Source organism: Chlamydotis macqueenii, chromosome Z (genome assembly GCF_036417535.1).
Source record: "Chlamydotis macqueenii isolate bChlMac1 chromosome Z, bChlMac1.mat, whole genome shotgun sequence".
NCBI lineage: Eukaryota > Metazoa > Chordata > Aves > Otidiformes > Otididae > Chlamydotis > Chlamydotis macqueenii.
The window spans coordinates 24,968,425-24,992,584 of NC_141593.1; the positions used below are offsets into that span (position 1 = coordinate 24,968,425).

The 24,160-nt window shown below is 41.2% G+C and overlaps 1 protein-coding gene across 1 annotated transcript in view; it reads right to left on the reverse strand.

The window, feature by feature from the left end:
* The window catches only part of IQGAP2 (IQ motif containing GTPase activating protein 2), a 103,187-nt gene that overhangs the window by 62,191 nt on the left and 16,836 nt on the right, over positions 1-24,160 (reverse strand). The window lies entirely within an intron of this gene.

A 24,160-nucleotide genomic window follows, 5' to 3' on the forward strand; every position in this document is an offset into this window, starting at 1 on the left:
GAAAATAGTGCAGGCTAAGGAGAAAATTCTCATATTCATTCACATGCCAGATCAAAATGACTAGAGAATCATATCTTCACTGTGCGGTCGTGACCCATCAATAACCAAACAACATGCTTTGAAGTATATATCCACTAAGGGGTTTTATTTATTTTGTGTTTTCAAACTGCTATGTGAAAATGCTCAGATCTTTTGAACAGAACTAGGCTTTTAAATAGACAGTAATTTAAACGGAAACCAGGAGAAAACACAGAACACTGTATTATCGGTGTTTGCATTTTAAAAACCTCTGTGATAGCTATGTCAGGGCTGAACCACAAGAGCATCAAGGCCAACAATGCGCTGGCCAACACTGGTTCCTACAGCCTAGGTGCTGTGCAACCCAAGCTCGCAACAATGCTCGTCTTGGTACAGAGCGCTCCCGCAGCTCATCCTCCTCCTGCATCCCACAGCAGCTTGCTATGTTCACCCGTGAAACACATGGCGCTGGTGGTGGAGGAACAAGTTAAACTTTTTGTTGAAACAGCTCAAGGTACTTTATGCATTTGAGGTCTGCCTGGCAGTGAGTTGGCTGAAACATTCCCGTCACCCATGAAGGTGGGATGGCTTTTTGTCAAACAGCGACTAAATCCTTCAAGGTAGTGAACTAATTATGTTTTTGATACTTGGGTGTGATAGATACTGTACCAGACCGAAACCAGTAATTATTCAATACATAAGTTCAGAAGGCCAGTAACAGATATAAAACCATATTATCCAGTATGTTTACTGGATAAGATAGCCAAGAGAAACTGCTACCAAAGCACTCTTGAAAAAAGTTAGCGTCCTAATCATTGGACCAGAAGTTCCTTACATTGGTGGTCTAAATGTTTTGGCTCTGTGATATTATTCTTATTTCTAGCAGCGAAATCATATTACAAGAGCTATAAATCTGCTTAGTTCTTTCCCAACTTTTTTTTTTTTTTTGCTTAGGCAATCTCTGCTGTTGTTACAAGGACATTAATACCATCACAAATAGACAAGAACAAAGCTGAAGGTATTAGTTTGCTTTACTCGCTGTCACTAATGCAGCATTGCTGTATGCTGCATGAGACAGCATTACAAATCTAACACCACCTCCACAGTGGTGACTTCAGAAACCAGAAAGCTGGGATCCAAGTTGAAAATGAGCCAGTTTTTCCCCTACCACTGAGAAGAAAAAAGCTCACTACATCATTTTGTGTCACGTTAAAACTCAAGACAAATGACCTACTCCATTACACTTTTGGATTTGTTACAGGACATATGAAAGTTGTTTCACTGAAGGACTGAAGACCCAAATAGCTCTTCAGGAAACCACCAGCCATAAATCTGGGACAGTATTACACAGAACTGCATGGAGGGAGCATCATTAGCAGAACTGTATTTTGCAGTATAAAAGCTGCTTTGGCGAGGAGGATCGTATCCCTGACAAGTTTCCCCGCTCCGTCCCTGTGTTGCATGTTCATGTGTTATGTGTCCATGCTAAGGGTCCTAAAAGTCATTCTTATTAATAACATTTTATAGCTTAAATGGATATACACATTAAGGCAAAACGTCACAACATTTGTCTTCTTCAAAGCAGAGAGCACTCCCAGCAAATGTGGGTTTCACCTGAGTCAGTTAGCTTCTTCTATAGAATTTAGATCCTAAGATGGGTCCTCTAGAAAGAGTTGCACACATAGCAGAAAGAGCTTGCTGAGCCACAGGAGGTATGAAGCTGAAGCAGACTCTTGTCCCATGGAACATCTCCAGTGAGATGAACCATATGCCCCCAGAGTAGCATTTGGTACCTGGAACTGGATCCTTTACAGTTCTAATTCACATTTTCTTATGAAAATATTTTTGAGTTCTTCAGTCCGAGGCACCAAAAAAAGATTACATTGGAACAGTCTTTGAAAATACACACATGTGCCCCTCAAAATTGCTCTTTGCCCTTCTGGCACAAAGAGGAAACAATATGAGGAAGCAAATAAAACAGCCAAAAAAAAGGTAATGAAGACTACAGTTGTCAATCCAACAAGTCCAGATAAACATACAAGCAAACAAGTCTCTCTTAGAAGGAGAATGTTAGTAACGCAGTGGAAAAAGAAAAAAAAAAATAGAGAGAAGTAAATGGAGCAGACCTGAACAAGGCAAAGAGTTTGTTTCCATTTATAGCTAAAAATCTATAAGTGATATCCATTCTAGAAAAGCCTCACAGGTCTGCAGTAGGGCAACTGTAACTTACAACTTTTGGGAATCACTCTTCAAGACTGAGAACACAGCTACACCTCTATTACACGTAAGACGGGTTTTACCAAAGTCAGGAAGTTGCAGAACTTAGCTACAACAAGATCTACTGTGAAAGGATTTACTCCATTTTGCACGTTTAGTCAGAGGAAGGAAAAGCCTCAGGATTTGCATGAAATCCTGCAAATATACAAACAACCTCGTAAGTTTTAGTTACACAAAAAACTGCCTAACTCTGTTACTCTCTCTCCTTGCATTTATTGAGACATTTGTAGCACTTTCCTCCCCAGTGCTTGCAATTGCAGTAGTTTTGTTCCCTTTACACTGATCCAGTTGAAAGGGAATTGTGGTTTTAAACAGAAAGAAGCATTACTTTAAGGTTGTGAGGTTCTGGTTTTTAAGACACAGTTCGGTTATGAAAGTTATTATACAACATGGTGCCGACAGCAGGAGTAGACTGGACTGAAAAAACAGAAATCCTCCTACTTCTGTTTCTTTAAGTGAAACAGAGAATATCCACTTGACAGTAAGGATTTATAGGTACCTTTGGAGCAATTTTTTTTTTTTTTGAGGCTAAAAAAGCAGCATGCCTTTGGCTCACCCACTGTTTTCCTGAGCACACAGTACTGCAGCATCAGCACCAGATTTAAGTCTGTTGCAGAAGCTGTTCCTCACAAAAATTAGTGAATACTGTGGCTATAGAAAAGGAAGGGCCTATAATTCAACATTAGACAGTATGTTTCTCTTAAGGATGAAGCTTGTGGAATAACACTATTACAGCTATAAAATGTGCATGTGCATTTCTGCCATTTCTTTTTCTACAATGCAATCCCATAACTAATACTGTGTTTTTAAAAACCTTAACTTACTGATAGAGGTATGCCATGAAAAACAGCCACAGTGGTGAACACGATTGACTTGGTTGCTCTTAAGCTAAGCCCAAATCCCACTCCCTTATGGAGGGACCAAAACATGCAATGTCCCTGAAGTCCTGGGTAGCACTGTCAAAAATTATCTATTATTATCTATCATTGTAACAGCCCTGCAGAGCTACCCATGCCAGTTTTAGTCTTATCATATGGGTTCAAGCATGCATAAACAGACGTTTTCCTGAAGAAAGATACCTAGGATCATATACTAGTATGCATAAATACAATCTGCCTTTATTTTCGTGATATTGCAGTAGTTGTCAGCACAGAGACTGCTTTTTGATTTGCCTTAGACAAAAACCCAAACCCAGACCTGATCAATGGAAATAAATCTCCCAAACTTTAATCCCAATACCTAGTACTGGAAAATCTGCCAGGAGCAAGTATTGAGGTACAGTTTCCTTCTGCTTTGCTCAATTCTGTTTTGACTCTTGGCAATCTGAGGCAGAGCTGTTCAGCAGCGAATTTCTGGCAAGATAACAATGATGACTTCTGTGCCAGACCCACAAGCAGTAAACAGCACGCTACTCACCAAGAGATTCCAGTTTCCACATCTGACCACGCAAACCAACAGCAGTATAATGAGCTCAGGCTTGCACTTTAAAAGCAAAAAAAACCCCTAACTTCTGAATCTCATTCAAAGCAAGGGTCAAGGGAACCGGAGGCACCAGTGCTGCACTATGAACTTAACCAGTTATAAAGTTGTCATTGACAGCCTGTGATCAGCGAAGCATATGCTACTGGCTAAGGAACTGGAAATGCTGGAGCCAGAGAAGAGAGAATACATTGTATAACCCACCCAAAGCCCATCACTTTTAGCACATACTGGATATTGCAGCAAACTTCATACTTGCGCTGCCCCTGTTGCTTCAGATTTATGCTGGAAGATGTGGATCCAAGGGTATGAAGTTTTTACCTCCTGGGAAGCAGAACTTTGGAGAAGCAGAGCCAAAACTCAGAACACTGGATGCTACTATGAAAAAGGTATAGTGAAGACAAGGTAAAGATAAGTTACCACCCATTTACTACCTCCCTGGCTCACAACCACAGCCTTTCAGTCTCGTTCAGGACACGCACACTGTGAGGAAGTGAAACAGACTGTTGACCTAGAGATTACAATACAGCCATCTCATTCCAAACAAACGGTGAAAAAATCCTCTTGCTAGAAAATAACAATAACAATCAGTGCCAAAGCAAAATGTTATATTGTAACTCTAAATGCCTGAAGTGAGGAGATAATTTTAAAATCAAAACCTTTATTTGAAGATACTTAGAAATATACAATAGTCTTAAGCATGGGAACTCACCAGTTAGTGTTCCATATTATTACGTCTCTAGTTTCTGAATCGAAAAACTTGTTAAGAAATCACAGTTCTTAATCTTCCATTTGCTTCTGTTTTTCAATGCAAAAGAGATATACATTTTTTCCACCAAGAGTCCCATAAACAGGGCTTTTAAAAAGAAGGGCGAGAGCAGTAGAAGCAAGCTAGGTGTATGGCTTGGCTGAGGAAGAGTGGTGGTGGTGGCAGCATTGATTTGTTTATAAGGAAAGACAGCATGTTAACTTTGGAATTTGTTCTCATTAGACTACAAGCTTTAGCACAATACATCTCCTAAACCAGATACCTTAGGAAGGGGTTGTTTCAAACAGCTGCATGCTACTTCCAGAGCAAAAGCATGCAAAATTTCTAGCCATTCCATGAAAATAGATACAGACAATTTGAATACCATCATAGCAAGAAGTATGAGTTGAATGAAAAAACTGCACACACTTGGAGGCTCCACTTAGAGGCTGTGGAGAGCAGTGACAGAGCAGGCAGCTGAGAAAAACTACTTTCTTCAGACCTTTTTTCTCACGTTCTGGTGAATTCAGCCCCAAATCTTCCTTACAGTTGGGAGCCGTGGCTCAAGTTTGAGCTACAGCCTTCTGCTGCCAACTTACTCCCAGAGCCAAACACCCTGGAAACATCTTCTAAATCTGAGGCTTTAGATTCATACTCCAGGGACAGTCTCTACTGAATCTCAAGTTTTATCCATCCTAAAAACATACTTTGTCTGAAAGAGGACAGCATTTTGTGATCATGGGTCACTGGAGCAGCATGGGGAAGGAAGGTGGAATACAGGTCATGCCAGTCACCACTTCTCTTACATTGTATACAAGAGGTAACGTGAAGATAGCATTGTGAAAGACACCATAACTGACTCGGCTGCGTAAGATCTCAGACCTTCAGCATGTATAATGAGTATTGAATCCTTTAGCAAGAGATTTTGGATTAACTTACAGTGCTCTTATTTTTTTACCCTTCCATAAGTCTGTTCAAATTTGAAGTTGCAGATCTCTAGTTCTCCAGCAAGTGTTAGATTTAGCAGCATCTCAACTTACTTTTATGATTATGATTTCACCAGGACAGATACTGACTTTCAGTAAGAGCTGCGCCAAAACCAAAGAAACATTCACATATGGATTCTTCACGCATGAGTATTCAAGTAATATGGATCTAACTGCTCATTACTGCATTTTGTTTTGTTGTGGACACCTGCATGAAGTTTGTTGCAACATTTATTTCCCTAATCAAAGCCCTTCTGATGCATTTCATATTCAATGTAAATGAGCAGAAGTAAGCAGCAGTGACAACTTTCCCACCCCATGCAGTGCACTAAACCAGCAATAAATCATTTCAGCAGCATTTTTCCACACCAGATTTCTGCTGCCATGGCAATGCTGCCATTATTTACAAAATAACCTTAAAGGTGTTATAAAGTTCTGGTTCACAAGATGGCAGCACAGATACCAGTTGTTGTTTTAATCTGTTTTATTCTGGGCGTCCCTTATGTGGGTTAATCAGTGATTAAAGTCCACAAGGCAAGGTGCTGCACAGGAAACCTGCTCTGATGGCCCCGCGGTCGTCACAGGCTGCTGGGCACCTGGCAGCAGCCAACTCCTGTTTATTCAGCACTTCTAAGGTGGGGGAAAAAAAAAATAGTTAGAAACTCTCCACCAACACCACTACAGGCAAGAGCAGCAGACCCGCCTGCATTTCGTGACAGGCCCCCGGCCTTTGCAGTCAGAACAGGCTTTGCTTCGCTGTCTTCTCTGTTTGCAGAGACACAAAGATTTATCAACCGCAAACTCGACAACCGCTCTGTGAGATGGTGGGCTGAGCCGGGGCCAAGGCTAACAAAGCCCAGGCCGATGGTTACAGGGATGCCTCACCTCATACCCCTGCTCTTGGCCTAGCTTCAAGCTGCCAGGGGCTGGGAACAAACGCCAAGGAGGCCGGGGAGAACACGGCACCAGGAAGGGAGCTGGCTGCACTGCTCGATGCTGTCACAGTGAGAATTTCTCCCTGAGAAACCTCACCTAAATCTTCTCAGCAGAAAGAAGAGTACCCAACAGGTGACCTGAGCAAATGAGGTGGAAATATTAAGTCTGTGTTCAGAAGTATCTGGGGAAAAATGTGAGGCGAAGTATCCCTTTTTACAAGAAGAATTGATTTCTCCTTTGGTTGAAAAGGGGAAAAAGGATGAAACAGATCAATTCTGTCCTAAACACCTTGCAAACTCTGGGTGACTAAGTTAACAGGATTCAGATTGACCTGCATCACCCAGCCACAGAGTCCAGACCTGTTTTAACAGCCCTCTCTCCAACAGCAGCAGAGACCACAGCAGCAGAAACAAGTCTTTCCTGTGTTAGTCTCACAGTGGTGGCTCACTGGCCTCTGGAAAGCATAATTTCAGACAGATGACAGACTCAAACCACTAACGAAATTCCAGGTAGTGCAGACTCGAGCTCCGTAGCAAGTCCCACATGCAAGCACAAAGGGTTTCCCTCAAAATCCTACAAATCAAATAATGCTTCTATCTGAGAAGAAGGGAAGCCAAATTTGGCATGTGAATTTATCTAAATTTAGTATGTCACCAGTCCATATAGACATTGATTTCATATACAGAAGCAGACACAACAATAAAAGCATTTTTATACAGAATAGCATTTGTTGGTGTGGAAATGTTTCAAAACAAGTTATTCCCCCAAACACACAATGTTTGCTTTAGAAAAACACTGATTGCAGATTCCAAGATCATAGTTTAGGCCTGCACATTATACTGTCTTGCTACATGCTACTGCAATACTCTTTGCTCTATTATGTCTTATACAGCTGTGGTACAGCAACACAATTTGAGGCACCCTCTCAAAAAAACCCCAGCATATAGTACTTCAGATTTACCAATTTAAAGGGTTCTGGCCTGGCATAATCTAATAGTCCTCCAAGCAACCCACTTGAGCGGAAGAGTAGCAGAAGATACATGCCCTTGGCAAGCCACAAAAAAGTTACAGTAAAATAACCTTCAGATGACCTTCACACTTCTGTCAGGCAACAGTCCTACTAACCTTAAGTCACAGTTACAGTAAGGCTTTACCCAAAGTCTACACCCTGCCACCACAGTAATTAGTGTTCAAACCCACAGAAAACAGAGCTGCAGTCTCTACGAAGTGACTTATCTATCCAACAGTGACTTTGACCAAGCAACTTCCAAACTGAGCCAAGCCTGTCCATCCGGGAACCTGCGTCTTTTGTTCACCCTCTCCCAAACTCCAGTGCATCACCAGATGTGCTGTTTCTAGCAGCTGTTTCTAGCAGCCATACATGGAAGAACAGCTAAAGAAACATCAGAATGACGCAGTAATTTTTACACCGAGATCTGGTATTTTATGTGTTTGCCTGTTACACCTACACAGTGCCTTCCATGCAAATATTAGTTCTCAGCTGTCAAGAAGAGTATGCTATTACCTTTCTTTGTAAGTAAGATGACAAGTGTAAACATTACCACCATGTCTATAATTGACACACTTTTCTTCGGTAGAAAAATGACCCAGGGAAGCACCTCTAGTGCAGATTCAGCATAAAAGCTTGTATGTCGTGCGGGTGTTAAAGCCAAGTCCATGATTAAAGACCAACAACAGAAAGACACAGCTCGACCTGCAGACCTGCGTATTTACTTGGCAACAGATGCAGCTGGATCAGCAGAAACCCCCAAAGGAGATGCAGACTAAAGAGCATGTTCAGGCCACACCAGAAGCCTATGGCAGAGCAAGAAACCAGACTCAAGCACGGCAGGAGGCAGGGTGCTGTTCTGACTCTTTGACCACTTCAAATCCACTGGATCAGATTCAGGGTATTTGTGTTTTACTGTCCAACATCTGACAAAAGTTACTTTTGTGAAAGCAACTAGCAGCAAGCATGTAGGTACAGAAACCATAAAAAGGACCCAAGAAGTACAACAACTAGACAGGCAGCTGGGACTCTTAAAGAAAGGTGCAGGACAGCAGCCAAGCAAGAATTAAAAGACGTGGATGAGAGAACAAGATGTTAAAGTAGTGAAAAGACTGAAAGAGCCAGCTTCTGAAAGGCTGAACTGTTGTTAAAAGCATTTAATGTTATGTAAACACTGTAAAACAGCAACAAGAGGGAGTTTGCAAAGTTTAAATTTTGTCCCATGTCAAAAAGAAACACAAAACAGAGGAACAAAGTTAAAACCAAGGCATTTAGGTGAGAAACTCCATGTAGAGCACCTACAGTTACTTTTTTTCTGTTTTCTTTCCACAGTTATGCAAGCAATGCTCTGCTCCATCATTTCCACTTTCAGTGGCTGGTGAGATAGTATTCCCCTTCCTACTCAGTAACAACCTATACAATTTTGATAAGCATATGCATACAAATCAGACTTGCAGTAAGGAAGAAAAATGTAGGCAGCAGTATAACAGCTTTTAATAATCCACAAAGAAATGAAAACCCAAGAAATTAATGGTATTGCTTTATGCTGGTGAAGATAAGCAGTCGTTCTATAACAGAAAACAGGAAAAAAAATTCACAAGTGCTCTGCAGCCTGACCTTTATCAGCAGAACATAAACTAAGAATTGTTGAAAAAAGCTTTGGATCCTCGAGGACCATATAATTATCCCACTTTCAGAACTACATAGTGTTTTCTACATAGAGCTGAGGCAACCAGTTAACACTGATTTACACCAAGTGCAATATCCAAGATTTTTATTCAACATGTAGACACAAGCTCTTGGTGAAGACCTGGCTATAATTTTGTCAGTGCAAGTTGGAATTTTTATTGAGAACATATGACTAAAAGCTGCATAAAATAGTCATGGACATCTCCAACATCTTGCTAGACAGTATTTAAAAGTCAGGAATAAAACCACTTCTTTAAGAAAATGGATCTGAGAGACCAAGTGTTAGAAGAAACTGATTTAGCTGCAAAACTCTACAATACTCCCTTGGAACAGCTTATATTAATGCACTTAGGTAGCAACAGGACAGAGTGAAAGCAAAGCTGTAGTTCAAAGACTAGGCTAGGAAGAAAAAAACTGATTGCAATCAGCATGGTAAAAATTTAACAGTGTAATTAATAGTATCTCCTGTAACAAATACCCAGTATCTGGTGACAGCACTTCAGCTTAAGGGTTTTGAGATCAGTTTTCCCAGCGTCTGCACACACAAGACAATCTCACCTCCACAAATAAACGGTAGCCAAATCTGAGAAGCCACCAAGTGGTAAAAATCTACCATCTATGCCCCAGTATTCAAGTTACTCAAGAAAGTAAGAGAGGTTTAAGAAATACTTAATCAGCCAAGAGCCTGCTAGTCACCAGACAAGATACTAGGTCCTGCGAAAGTAAGCGACTGGTACACAACTTGATTTAAAGGCAACAAGCAGGTCAATGGTACATCAAGTCTGGCTTATGGCATCTAGCACCAACCAAGAACCCCACTATTGCATGACTTAAAGTACAGCTGCATAAAAATACTGTCTTCTATCCCACCAAAAAAAAAATAAATTTTTCATTAATTTGAATGGGCAAACTAGCTATCAGCCATTGTCTGACTCCCCCAGGCAGAGTGCATGGGCTGACTCACCCTGTAACACAACCACCGCTCGTCCATGGCTGACCCAGGCTCTGCTGCCCTGTAACACCATTCCTGCTGTGGCTGCCACTAAGAGCAAGCTGTGAATGTCTCTGGATGTTCAGTGTCATCCTGTCAACCACCAGCAGAAAAGCAAAAAGGCAGGCAACTCCTTGCCAGTGGTACCCCAAGCCAACAGCATTGCACACAGGGGCTGCACAATCCCAGCCAGATTGCTGTAGCTATTACTGGTCACCATGTTTAAACACAAGATGCCATATGCATGAAAGGTCTTATTAAATCCACTTTTGGGTGTTTAAGGCTATTTACGGAAAACTTCAGTGGTTTACGTGAAATGGTAAAAGTAAAACAAAGTGCTCCTTTGTTTCCTTGTTCATGCATGAAGAAGAAATATTTTTATAGAAATAAGAAATTTGAAATCAGAAGAAGCAGCTTGACGAGTTTTGGAAACTATTTCAAACTAGTTATGGAGCTTATGTACTACAACAACTGTGTTTCCAGAGATACTTCAGCTTGCTCTAACCATCTAGCACACCTTTAGGTGCATGAGCCCTAGAGAACGGTTGGCTCATTTATTACTATAGAAGTAATTTTTATGAAAAATCAAAAACTACAGAGAGGCCCAATGGAAAAAAAAAAAACTTGGTGCAAACTGCTTCCAACACCACAGTGCTCTATTTGGAAAAACTCCTGTACCACATCCCCCAAGATCTTCCAAGTGCTTTCAGACACAGGAATTAATATGAAAACCTCTATAGAGGACAGGCACTCAGGCATCCTCATCAGGCCCCTTTCATTAGGAAACTAATTTTTAGGCTGGTAAAGCTCACTTTACAGTTGCCACAAAAAGATTACTCTATCTTAAAAAGACATAAGGGGCTACCATGCAATTTCACACTAAAAAGATGACACATCACTATTATACTGAGACTCCTACAAAGACACTTAGTGCAACCATATTTACTGAAGTGGAAATTAATAGATCAAGAGAGAACAAACATTAAAATTTACCCTGCTGCCAAGCCTGTTAATGACCTAGATACTTCGATCAAGTTAATCAGCAAACAATCACAGCTTGTTAACTCTCAACCCTACACTGAGACCTTAAGTGACTTAGGTTACTATTTTCACCTGTGAATTTGTTCCTCCTTTTTCTCTTCCCATTTCTCCACACTTCCTTCAAACTGAGTACAGTGCTTGCACAATGCTCACCATGGAGGCTGGGGTAATGCTGCTGCAGTTACAACCGAAGGCCACACAACCCTACAATTGGATCCCCACTTCCTCCTATCATTTGTAGGGCATGTTTTTGTATAGTTCTTGTATGGTTTTAGGAGGGCTTGCATATTTTGAGCTACTGGTAGCTGCAGCCTGCAGAGCCTGACAACCATGGGTAGTACGAGTCCTCCTCTAAAAGAGGGCCACAGAGATGCTACCAGCTTTCACAGCAACCTCTTCTGCAGCATGCTGAAAGTTTAGCCAAGAATATTTAAAAAAAAAAAACAACACAAGTAACTAATCAGCCAGCCTGTGGGGTGGCAAGCAAGGTGGCAACGGAGAGTGTAGAGATACTAGTCATCCACCAGTGCTGGGAAAGCAACTGCCATGAGGGAGAGGAAGAGGAGTGCAACTGTCACTGTGCCACACAGTTCCTGTCAACAAGAGAAATGGGCAGGAAGAGCCAACCACAGCAGCAGCCAGATGAGAGGGACCAGCAGGACGGATGCCAGGATAGTAAGATTTACAGTGGGGAAGAGAAAGTCCGGTAGACGATGTTGACAGAGGTCTGAAAGGGGCTGTGAAAGGGTGGTGTCCCTTAGGCCAGGTCAAGAACAGGATGCAGCACTACCCCAGCAAAAGGAAGATTTGCCCAAATACAAGGAATGCACAAGATCCATACAGTCAGATCAACTGAACAGAAGTCTGGATATGGGCATGGGAAGAGGTGCTTGACCAAGGGAGGGGAGTTGCCTGTGGTCAGAGTAGAATTTGCTGAAATATGGAATCTAAAATTGCTGAAGAAATTCTTATGAAAAAAAAAGGAAGAGCCCAAAATAGAGCGTTGGAGTTTGTGCACAATTACATTAACAGATACAACTTGAAACTAAGGAATACACAGTACTAAATCTGACACAGAATGCCTTCATCTTTAGACATTTGCCTTCATCTAGGATTTTAAAAGTATGTTTAGCAGAACTTCTGCACACTTTGATACCCAGCCAAATCCTTAAACAGCATATTTTACTTCAGCTTTCCATATGAAGATGCAACATAATCAAAATATCTCCATACTACATTAATTTTCCTCTCCAGGAAAATTAATATGTATTTTCAAAGAAACTTAATAGCTCCGTTGCTCCTAATTTTGAACATGAGCATGACACTTGAAGCCCAGCTGAAGTCCCATGTTCACAGATACAGATTTTTCCTGTGCAGAGATGCAAATCATTTTTTTTTCTCACTAGGCTCATTCAGAAACTCATAACACCTTTTCTCTACTCTTGCCATTCTTGCTCCTTCATAATAGAGTCAGCTACTAAAACTTCAGCTGCTTCTAGTACCAGCTTACAAGCAGGAGACATTTATTGAGATAGCCATTTCCGGGTTGCCTAGGTTGGTGGAGCGTTTTCATCACCATGCTACAGTAAGGGGAGGTGCTCAAAAGTACAAAAGCAGTTCTCCATCTGGTTGCCAAGTCATATCTTGCCAAAAGGCAAAGTGACCAAATCTCTTAAGGCATCAAGTTCTCAAACAACCCAAACCTTTGCAACAGAATACAAACTTATAATTAAGCTTTCATCTACTTTCAACATATTTGGTCTTAAAGGACTGTGGGTTTATCCCAGTGTTAAATGTCCAGTCCCTTGAAATTCGGAAGTTGTGTTCAGAAGACGCTTGCATGTGTCATTCCTTGTACCCTCCCCTGCCCTGCCTCAAAACTGCACTTAGATTAAGCCCTACTGAGACTATGCAGTAGCACGCTAAAAGCTTCATTAAAAAAATAAATTGAAACCACTTTTCAGCTGTTATGGATCTGTCAGAAATAGGCTCCTCATGAAGGAAACTAATAAGCATTCACACATAAGAAACCAAAAACAGCACTACCAAATTCTTTAGCATAAACTGAAAATCCAGTATCTAGGTGGGAAGGATGTTTATAGATATACACCTACAGACGTTTGAGGAATTTTTACGCCAACATACAACACAAATATCTGAGGCACAGCAGTCAAGCAAAGCAAGTGGTTAGACAAAGAGCATTCAAAAGCTGAGCAAACCCCAAGTGCTGCCCATCCAGTGACTCAACATCTGACCATCATCTGTCACTCATACTATACCTCTGCTGGGCACCGCTGTGAGTAGCAGGCAGTCTGCAAGCACATCAAGGCGACAGTTAAATGTGGGGTGTGGGGAAGCATATGAAAGCAAAGGAAAATATACATACAGTCTAATGAGCCAAATGGGGATGGGAAATAAGTAGGATGGATGAGATATGCACAACTTATACCTGAGCAGCAAGTTTGATGAATCACTTGACAGCTACTGGAAACTGAAGTATTTAACAGCAACTGTTTTTCCACTAATGCTCTTATAGCTATGATGTTATTCGACAAGTGTAAATTACGTTTATGCACAGTAACAGACAGTGAACCTAGCATTGACAGAAATCGTAGACAAATTATTTTGTCCATCAAATGATTGCTGTAAGTACATAGTCTTTACTTTTCTAAACTTTACTGAAAAATAGCAGAATGTGCCCAGCAAATACACAGCATAATATCCTAACTCAAAGACATCTCCCTTGCTCAGACAAAGAGTTGGAAATTACTCTTTTCTAGGTATCTGCACAAAAGCACCTTGTGTTCAGTATGGCTGGCCAGGGAAAGTGTGTAAGCATTTATCCTTCAGAAATAAGGGTTTTTTTTCCGTTGCCAGTTGATTCTTTTACAAACATGTTAAATGAAAGATAAGCTGTTCTTTTCAATACCACTCTGGTGGCAGATGTAGTCCTAAGATACAAACAACTTGTTAGCAAAATCCTGAGTAACTTAATTCTACATTTGTAAATATATATGTTATTCTTGAATTATAGCATACTCCTTTCACACAGCTTATTTTACATAAACACTGCCTTTCTGCTCCATTCTGGATTGCTTTGGAAAAAAAATACTCTCCTGCTACTGCAGCATTGTATGACAAGCACACCACCTCTCAGGCTGAAGTATTTACAACAGCTGGATAGAGAAACACCAACTGTGTGGAGCAGGAAAGAGTCAAGGAAACTCAAGTTAGATTTTTCAACAAGTTTTCATTTTTTTTTTCCCATGCATTGTATTTTAAAACTAATTTCATTAGATGTGTATTCTACTACTGGCAGTGCTTACTGGCGAATTATCAACTCTCAGTCTCTTGAGATGTTATGGTTAGACCTTCCTATATGCAAATTTGCACAGCATTTCTGTGAGGCTCCTAATCAAATACAAACTTTACATGCACTTTTTTTTTTAAATTAAAATGAAGATATTTGCTTACTTAAGGGGCAGCACCACACATCAGAGTAATTGCTATATAGCAGTAACCACACATTTACTATGAGGAGTTTTATTAGAAAATGATAGTGACCAAAACTGAAACACTGTCTTTGAATTGCCAGTTACGACCATTCAACAGTGGCCAAAACTCAAACACTCCCTTTATGTCATTATTTGTATTGTATCCATTTCTGCTACTTAGAGGAAATAGCAGCACTGTATGTAAGAACAAAAACTAACCTGTAAAGAATTGTAGTTCTTTGGTTTAAGGAAGTCTTTTTCAGTCTCTCCTTGGTCCTCTGTCAAAGGGACTTAGTTTTCTACAACAAAATACCTGCACAACAAATCTTAATCCTATTTGCTTTCTTACTTTTCAGCAAATGCCACTGCCTTCAACTTGCATCTTCTCAAAAAGCTAGAAACGTTTTAGGTTTTTTTGGTTTTTTTTTTTTTTTTTTTTACAGAATTTTTGACTCAGTCTATTGCTAACTTACCAAGACTAAAAATAAATTTATATTATTGCAGTTAACTTCCATTAGTAATACGTATCCTTACAAGCACATGCATAAAGCTGCTCAGCAGTCCTGCAGTTACCCAGTTTGGGATCCACAAATCTCTGAAGCATCAGTCTAAATGTTGGAATTGTTTCAGCTCTGTTCAACACATGTGAATTTGCATTGCCAGAGTTTTCAGAGAGGAGACTGCACATGTCAAGGGAAAACAGAATGTTTACTGACACTCAAAAGCATCTACAAATCTTGAAGTAATGTGGATGCGACTCAGTGTCAGGGCTTAAAATAAATGACTGAGAAGAGGAATGCATTGCAACCCATTTTAGTTTTGCAAAAGTTCATAGAATCACAGAATGGTTTGGGCTGGAAGGGACCTTTAAAAGTCATCTAATCCAACCTCCCTGCAAGGAGCAGGGAGATCTCCAACTAGATCAGGTTGCTCATTCAACCTGGCCTTGAATGTTGCCAGGGGTGGGGCATCCACTACCTCTCTGGGCAAGCTGTATCAAGTAGTTCAGTACTTTACTCTCCTAATGCCTAACACATTTGATTTATGTTGTGGGTATTTTTAGCACCTATTTAAAAACATGGATTGTGGACATCTCTTGGGCAATGCATTTCTTACATTTGAAGAGCAATTATCTGCATCAGGATGAACAATGACCCCCTCTAACTCCTTGTAAGTTACAGGCCCAAGATGTGATCTCTGGGGTAGGGATAGTTAAAGGGCAAAGACTTCTTTCAGAAAGAGTTTTAAATTATGATGAATTTCAGTTCAACGCTATATTTAAGTCTTACTAGGAACATCTGTTTGTATTCTGGCTGCAATAATCAGGAGCAGCAAGAGCACCAAAGCACGCTGCTCTAAGAGGCAGAGCCAGCACTGTATCACACAGGGAAATGAAGTGCACAGGCTGAACGTGTAGACTTGTCTTGCTTATGGCTGTGCTCAATACAGGTGGGTCAGTTTACATGCCAGTTTTTATTCACTGTTTAGTTTTTAATACAGAACACTGAGACAGAGATGAAGTAATAAGAAACACGCTGCTCAGTTCATTTATCTTGGGAATACACTGTATACTGCATTTCCAGGCCAGGGTCAGACATCTGAAAGCATGATGGTTAGTAGCAAATGAAATTCCATGTACATTCCCAAAGCAGCATAATTCTAAGTTGATACATCTGCCAGCAACAGGAGAGGAACAAAAGGAGAAGGAAAAAGATAGACCTTTTAAGGCTGTTTATTTTCCTACCAAATCTTACCTGTTGGCCTCTTCTGCCTTTGCCATTTTATAAGGGAAAGGACTTATTTGATGCAGGTTCACAGCATTTCACCTGCTTCTGCCAGGCACTGGCCAGGAGCCCCATACGCCTTCTGTGAGGGTTCAGCCACTCTGAGCCACTTCAGCAAAGGAATCTTGGGGATGGCAAGCTATTCCCCAGTGCAGCCCTTCCCCGCATTCCACCAACAGCACAAGGATCATCAGCAAACATCAGTTTTTCGAACCATGTGACAGGGTGGGGAGGGAGACACAAAGACACATCTCATGATCTCATAAATCCATCATTAGACATTTGCATCTGAAATTACATCAAGCCATTCTAGTGAGGTTAAGGCCATCAACACCTGATCTGGTTGAAGATGTCCCTGCTCTTTGCAGGGGGGTTGGACTAGATGACCTTTGAAGGTCCCTTCCAACCCTAACGATTCTATGATTTTATCATTTTAGCGTTACGTTAAGGTACAGATAGACAGCCACTGGACTAGTTAACATGCTTCCCCCCTTCCTGTTCTCCACTGCTTGTTCTTGCCTGCGTTTTCCCTCCACTTTTTGGCTACACCAGTGCCCCAGGGGCTGTGGAGAGAGTAGCACCAGCGAACCGATGCTGCTGAGGACTAATTCCACACTACAAGATCCATATGTTAGTGCTTGACCAGATCAATTCCCTGGTCTGACACAGCTTGGCTGTGTGAACTACTGCTGGCACAAGGCAGACAGCAGGAGATCAGGATTACCCACCCTGCAGTCATCTGAAATCACAGTTCAAGGAACACTGCAGCTTTTCTTTATGCTGTTTCAACTACCTCTGTATTTAATAAGTGCACTCACAATTATCCTGATTTAAAAATTGAGATATGCATCTGATATGCAGCTATTTCCTTTTTATTCTTGTCGGTCCAATTTCTAAATAGTCTTTGGTTTGTGAGTGGGATATTACATTATCCAAATTACATCATTTTCTGGCAACTATGGCAGGCCTAGCCTGTGAGTCACTTTCCAAAACAAGGGGAGAGCCACACTAGGGAAGAACGCGCAATTCAAAGGTTTCTATTGTTTTAGTGTACCGTGGGGTCCACACAAGTTCAGTCACTGCTCAGTACAGAAGAGCAGCTAAAATTAATCTCACTGTTGACTTAAATGAAAAGGAGCACCTTCGAGAAGCTAACAGGCAGATACAATTGTGCAGTCCCAAAAACTGAAGTTATGTGATCACATGCTTGCATATCTTGGTTTATTAATGGTCGATGCATAGCAGGTATGTGAGCACACAGAGGTGCAAGTTACTTTACCTGCATTTGCCAGCTGAGAGTTTCCACAGCTGTAAGCAGCAGTTACACTAATCCTGCACACAACACCGGGCCACAGGACTACAACAAGCCTGCTGTACTCAACCGTCCAACCCTTCAATGAATCAATCTGAGAAATAGATGGAAAGAGACCTAAAAGACCATGGAAACAATTTCTCATCACAGACTGTCTTGAGGAATAATGTTAATTATTACAGAAATGTTTCCAGTTCTTCACCAAATCCAGACACTTATCCACCCCGAGAAGAATGTTTCCTCCTCAGTCACTAATTGGATCTTGTTTGTAAAGCCAATCTTTGTTTCAAAGTCTGACACAGTTTGAGAACCAGGGTACTATGGGGGCAGAAGATTAAAATGCCTCTCCACAGCTGACAAAGACACTAGAAACATTGTCTGTACATAAAAGGACGGGGCACATTAGCATATATTATTTTCCTTTTTGCTTTTATTTTTGTAACTTAGTAAGATCTGACACTAACACCTTTCAAGGTATACTGGAAGCATTTGATCTTGCACAACTGCAGAGTGCTTACTAACTGGGAAGGCCAACTGCACGCTGAATCAGTCACTTTAAATGGTAAGCTATGGAAATGATGGATTTATTATGGAATTTTAGGGGACAGCTACTCCAAGAAAGAATGAGCACTGGTCATTGCAGGCAGTGGTGCATACAGGAGGAAGATACAGGTTTGCTGTACTGATGTCTCCCCACTTCAGACTCGAACTACAATCTCTCCCCTCCCAAATAATGGGCATACCTGAAAACACCAGAAATGCTGTGACAGTTTGCTGCTCGTGTACATCATCTTCACTCAGGCCTTTTCCAGACGTTTCTAACTCTGGTCACTAAAGTACTAACAACTGCTTAAAAATTAACCACATCTTTTATGATTTATATTCAACTTATGTACTTTGCAGGTGATTCTCTTCTTCATGAGGTTAACAAACGAAAAATATTATAATTTTAAAAAACCACCTGCATGTTACAGTACTGTATCGTGAGCTTCACTTTCTTTTAAGTCACCTGCTACTTCACCCTCTGACCTCTAGTCAAGAAAAGGCCAAAGCTACACTATATTCTTTCAATTCTAGCAGAGAGCACAGCATCCTGAAGTATTTTGGGTTCCAGTTGTGGAGCATATTGATTTCTCCCAGACAGATGGTGCTAGATCAGTATTCAGACACAAGTACCAGATCCCCTCAATGGGCCAAGAAGTCCTCAGCAGAAGGGTACAGAGCAAAGCTGGTGCTAAGCCACCTCAGTCCTGTCCCATCTCCACCCAACCCTGAGTCACTCCACACCAGTCACTGAGACATCATTCAGACAGTCTCAACCTCTCCTCTCCACTGCAGCTGTGTCCCTGACAGAAAAGCAGTGGAGGGCCTTCATCATCTGTGCCTTTAGACCTATACGAGAGAAAACTCGCATGTACTAAGCTGTCATACCAGCACAGCTCTAACCTCTGCAGAAGTGCAAAGCTCCCACATTGCAACAGGACCAGCAGCCCAGCATCCCCCACTGGCTACTAACGCCACTTCACATTTAGTTGCTGGAAGCACAGAGACTTTCATCATGTTCTGGGTCCTTTATCATGTTCAACTACCAAAAAAACCCCTCAATTCCACCTCTGGGTGGGAACATTTTGCTATGCCTGTGGAATGCTACATAGCAGTACATTTCTTTTAAAAAATAGTCACTATGAAGGCTCCCTGAGCTAAGCTGTTCCACAGTTAGATGCTTTTAAATCCCTGCTTCTCAATGTTAGAAAAAAAGATTTATTGCACCAAACCATGATGATGTGTTTTTATGCAGGGGGAGGAACAGGCTTACCAATGCACCGTTTGCCTTTTAACAGAAATGTAAATGAGGATTTCTGAACATTAATCATTTTAATGCCAGGAAATCCTACTAGTTCCTGTATTTTATATCAAATTATTCAAAGCAAAATGCTTCAAGACAGACAAATTCAGGGCTCGTTTTCTCTCTGCTCTTCTAAAATGGAACAGAACGGAGGAATGACTTTGTCTAATTCCTGTGCTCCCTGGATCTGGTTGCAGCAATCACTCCTGCTCTTACTAGGCAGATCAGGTCTTTGATTAAAGAGCGACTGCCCCCCAGGTTGCTTGCTAGCTGAAAAAGGAGCAATAACCAATGCCCAGCTGGGTGAGTCGAGTCTAATCAGTCAAATCTCTCATACCTACACACAAGTAAAAACCACAAGAGGAAGTCACTGTAGTTCTGATGAAAAAAAATAGAGATCTATAAAAGTTAGTCAGAAGTATCATTTTGGGGGTTTCATCAATGAGAATAAAGTGTTCCATAGTTTTTTATGTATTGTTTATCCTTACACTTGAAGTCCAGTACTCAAGTCAAACCACGGGACTAGACAGATCTACTGCCTGCATTGTTAAACCCTCTCAAAATACTTACAAAAGCACTTTTTGTCTGACTACATCTGGTACTGTTACTTTTAGGAGCAGGTTCTGATCTACTTATGTGAGCAAGTATCTTAATTTCACATTCCTAAGTCACTCTCAGAGAAGGATCTGTTATCGTGATTAAGCGTATTGGGCTCTCGGTATCCAAAGGTGAAAATTAACTGCAGACTTCACAAAGCAAGTCCAATGCAATGCAGTTTCCTCCTGTCACCAGGACACAGCAGGCAAGGCAGGCACACTGTCCAGAGACTCAAAGCGAATAGTTCAACGCAATTCCAGTTCTGTGTCTAAAAGGTTGCCTTCTGAATGGGAGACGTTTGTGTTAAATTCAAACTTTGTTATGAAAAACAGCCTGACTATCAGAAGCATGCCAGAGAATACAAACTGGACTGACAGTTACACAGGCTGGACAACAGATCCCAAGCTCTACGCTTTGCTCCCCAGCATGTTCAACAAGGATATGCAAATATGCTTACTAGTTAGTCTCAAAAGTCTTCCAGTTTCAATTTCTCAGAACTTAACAGAGCAATTTTTTTTTTTTTAAATGTCATTTGTCTGAACTACTTACTTCAGAGGATCAACTCATAAGAACTACGCAGAACTTGGGGATACAGGCATAACCAGAACATGAAGAAATGCAGCAGGTTTGTAGCTAGCTTCAGTGATGAGTACTATTAGCCCTAAATTTAAGGTACAACAATTTAGGATTCTTTGCACACAACCAGTACTGGACACTGTTCAAACAGCTGTTAGAGAGCACAGTCATTTATTTCAACAGTTGCACTCTGAGAACGCACAGGTGCGTGCAGATGGTGCATAAGAAAAGCAGCGTTCCCAAGGACTGAAGGCTCAAAGTTACAAGATTGCTTCCAAAGGCATTGAAATAGCACTTACAGAGCCACTTCAGGCTGAAATTCAATCAATAGTTTTTTTTTTTTAATAAGTATGTCTAGACATTTTTCTGTGCATTCACATGGAATGTACAGATGACTAAGAGGAACTAGTCTAATTATTCTTAGGAGAGTTGAGTTGCTCTCCTCAGCTGCTGCTGCTCAACAGTTTTGGCTAGCGCAATGGATGACAGCTCCTCAGCTCCATGGAAAACAAAGGCTGTCACCAAATTATAGCTCATTACCCCAACATCTTCAAGAAGATTTACATGCTCGCTTTTTGTTGAAGGGGTCAGTGTGTTTCTTTAGGAGATACATTCACAGGTCAGCTGTTTTACTGGATTTGAATACTTGTTCTATGTGCACTTGCTATTAGCATCTCCTCTACAAACCTAGGCACTGCCATGAGTCTGAGAACAGTGGTACTGATAATCTTCTGGAAATGCCTTACTCTGCCCTCAAGGCACAAACGGCCAGAGCCAGCTAAGCTGTTGTGCAGCTCAAGGTAAGTTTACATTCTTAGCCTAGTATTTATGGGCCATTTCTGGTTTATCAACAAAAAGTCATGCCACAAACACAGCATCTGAAGTTGACCATCTGGACACAGCAAGTTAGATGCTACAGCTGTGTAACCCATCCACCTTTAGCACGGAGAACAAGTACAGAAAGGCTGTGGCCCCCGTCACTGCCCCTTCAAGTGACAAGCACACTGGTGTGCAAAGGCTGCTTTCCAATAAAATGACTTAACGCTATCACTGAACACACCAGATGTATGTCTTTTTTTATGCTTAACCAGTACTTAAACCTTTTTTATTGTAACCAAGTGGTATTTAGTTGCATACTGGATGGGAATAATGCTAAAACAACAAGAATTATATTCTTAAGAACCCGAACCTAATGCTTTGGAATTATTTAAGATTGAAACGGAGAACTTGGGTGGGTTTCTTCCTTCCTTTCAAAGCCTCAAAACAACACCTACATGATAAATTTTTATCTGCTCAACAGTGCTTACACAGAGGGCTTCTCTAATATATCCATTTCATCAGAGGAAATGAATCTTGGATAGAAAGGAGCTTGGCAATTGTCTCTAACCAAGCGTGGTTACTCAGCCAAGCTAAAGTAATTAAGCATAACCCGTTCTGATCTAGAACAGTTTGCTATGGTTGCTGAGATACCTCCAGCTCTCCATCAGTACCCTGATGGAAGCAGCAATAACCTCAAGCAAGTGATTAGTACCTAGGGAGAAACCTTGGCATCCAGTAGAAAGCTATTCTCATAAAGTTTCATTATTGCTTTTCCACAAACTACAACCTTTGACTCACTACTGCCATTTCTAGTACTGATCTCCACAGTATGAGAGACTACCTCAGCAAAAGAAGCCAAACAGCTCCTTTAATTATTTGAGATATCACTTATGAGTAGGAAAGGCTATGCCCCAAATATTGGGATCTATTTAGACACTTCCTACTTCATTGTGACAACATGTTATTAGTAAGTCAGTGATGAGTATTTGGACTAAAGCATACTTGCACTCATGGGGAGGATTGGATGGGACCACAACCTAGAAATACTGAATGTTAGCTTGATTTATAGATGAAATGAAAGCCAGAGCCAGCACTATTTTTTTTCACTGCCCAACATACTGACTGTATCGCACCACTCACCATTCCAACATCAAATGCTAAACTCAAATACCAAGCATATTGCAATAGCTTCCAAATTCAAGGATAAAAGGCAATCATTGTTTTAATGCCTAGAACATGTGGGATGAAGATCAACAATGACTAACATCTGGCTACCATCAAATCACCCTTTGAGGATCAGAGGAGATCACTAGCTGAACCAAAAGTATCTGGTGTTTCTACCTTCAAATACAGCAATTGAAAAATCAGTCATCAATAAAACTTCCCTTCTGCTCCCCACAGTAGGGCCGAAAGGTGTTGCACAGATTAATAATCCACAGAACAGATACAAAGGAGCACTGGAGCAAAGAGCAGATATAATTTGACTCTGGATTTCCATTTCAGGATGACTTCTTAGCTAAAAATAAATCCCAGGTAACTAGCAACAGATCTCTTATCCCTTCTCAACAAGGCTGCCCACAGCAGGAACAGAGGAAACAGGAACTGCACAAACAGAAGTGAACCTACCATGTATCTCTGTTGTAAGGAGACCTACATATGGCTCACACCTTCTTCACTTCAGCAAGGGTTTTCCTTGCCAGAATACATTGCTACCATCACAGCAATAGTATCTGCCCTGCGCAAAATAACGAACAGCTGGACTGAAGCCAAACAGATTCTCTTTTCCAGGGATAAACAACACCAGCCAGCAAGGAGCACGGCACAGAAGTTGCAGATGTGCCATGGCAGCTCCTTCCTTCTCCAGGACCCAGTGGTTGGAGCCTGGAGAAGGAAGCCTCTCCCAAGGTTGCACCACAACCCCTCTCTCCCAGGTGGTATCATAGTTGCTGGGGTTTAGCTCTGAAAGAGGAGGAAAGCTATTTAGGCCAGGGAGGCTTAGGGTGTAGCGAGCGTGATTTGCATGAAAGAACTGAGTTTGGCTGTAAGAGAGAATAGTAGTAGGGCAGCCAGAAGAAAACCTCTTCTTCCTTAAACCAAAGATGAGGAGGCAGAACAGGAGTTAGAAAACTTTAGGATGTTTTGGGCTTACTTTTTATCTCCCTCAAAAAAAAAAAAAAAAAAAAAAGAAATAGAAATACACTAGGTAGATTTCATCTAGGATTGGGAACAAGACGTTGAAAAATACAAGATCTCGTCCCTGCAGCCACCTTCCTTCCCACTGATGAGGCATCCTTGCTTCCGTAAGCACACTAATTTTCATGCGTGCCGCTGGCTAGCAAGCAGCTTTTAAAATATTGCTGACACTTCGCAAATAGTCAAAGATTTTTAGCTTGCTTCAGACCAGGCATACCAACTTGAGGCAGATGGGAAAGACAGCAGCTAGGGAAAGCCTTTGAAGTAGGCATACAGCAGGCACTGCAGTACTTACAGGGGATGGCAAGTAAGAAACTGAGCCCTTGGGTTTTAGGCTTTCTTAAAAAAATGAAAACATAGAAAAA